General features: G+C 34.2%; 1 pseudogene; it reads right to left on the bottom strand.

Annotated features, from left to right (window-relative positions):
* Positions 1–58: 58 nt before the first annotated feature.
* LOC106144438 lies at positions 59–504 on the bottom strand (annotated as a pseudogene).
* Positions 505–885: the final 381 nt, after the last annotated feature.

The following is an 885-nucleotide window of genomic DNA, read 5'->3' as shown; positions in this document are numbered from 1 at the left end:
CAAAAAAAAAGATTTCAATTTGATTCTTCTAGAGGGAAAAGTAATCGAAAATAGGTATTTATTTTTCAGTCATCATCTGCACAAATTTTTCATTGCTGACTTGTCTCTCTCCATCAATATCTGCTTCTCTAATCATATCATCTAATACTTAATTTGTTAGTTTTTCTCCCAAGTTTGTTCTGACATGGTACAGTTCTAATGTGCTGATGTAAGCACTTCCATCCTCGCCAAAGACAAAATGTCACATGGATTTCTTCTTTACTATCTGTATCTTACATTTGACTGTCCATCATGACTAAGAACTCCAGGAAGTCAATGGTGCTATTCCCATCATCTTCCACTTTATTGATCATATCTGCAATTCAGCTTCTGTTGTGTTTTGAGCCAGTAACATCATGAAAATCCCAAGTTCCTTTGTTATGATGGTGTCATCGTCATTTTTACTGAATAAGCAGAGACTTTCTTGAATTTGTCAATCTCTTCTTTAGTAAGGAGATAAGACATAGTGATAGCCAAATAAGAGCACAATAGACAAGGGTGACTACACCAGTGCAGGAGCTGTGACTACTGAGGTGCATCTGCTAATAATACTGCCACTTAAGTACTACCTGCTCTGTACTGTGAGTCACATGTTGTGGTCCTGTTATTCTCTAAAACTTTTATTATAAAGAGGTTTTCGATTTTTTTCAAAGTTTTTTTTTTGTATCGAGATAATCATGTGAAATACCCAGGATAACTAAAACAATCATGTATAATAAAACAAAAACTTCCAGAAGTATCAGCATATCTGATTTCAAACTCTGCTATGTAGCTATAATAATAAAAACCACATGATAATGGCATTAAAAAAAGATAGGTGGATCATGGCAATTGAATGAAATACCC

Source organism: Microtus ochrogaster, unplaced genomic scaffold (assembly GCF_000317375.1).
Source record: "Microtus ochrogaster isolate Prairie Vole_2 unplaced genomic scaffold, MicOch1.0 UNK95, whole genome shotgun sequence".
Taxonomy (NCBI): Eukaryota; Metazoa; Chordata; class Mammalia; order Rodentia; family Cricetidae; genus Microtus; species Microtus ochrogaster.
Note: the sequence above shows the minus strand (reverse complement) of the source record. Positions and strands in the feature narration are given on the sequence as shown.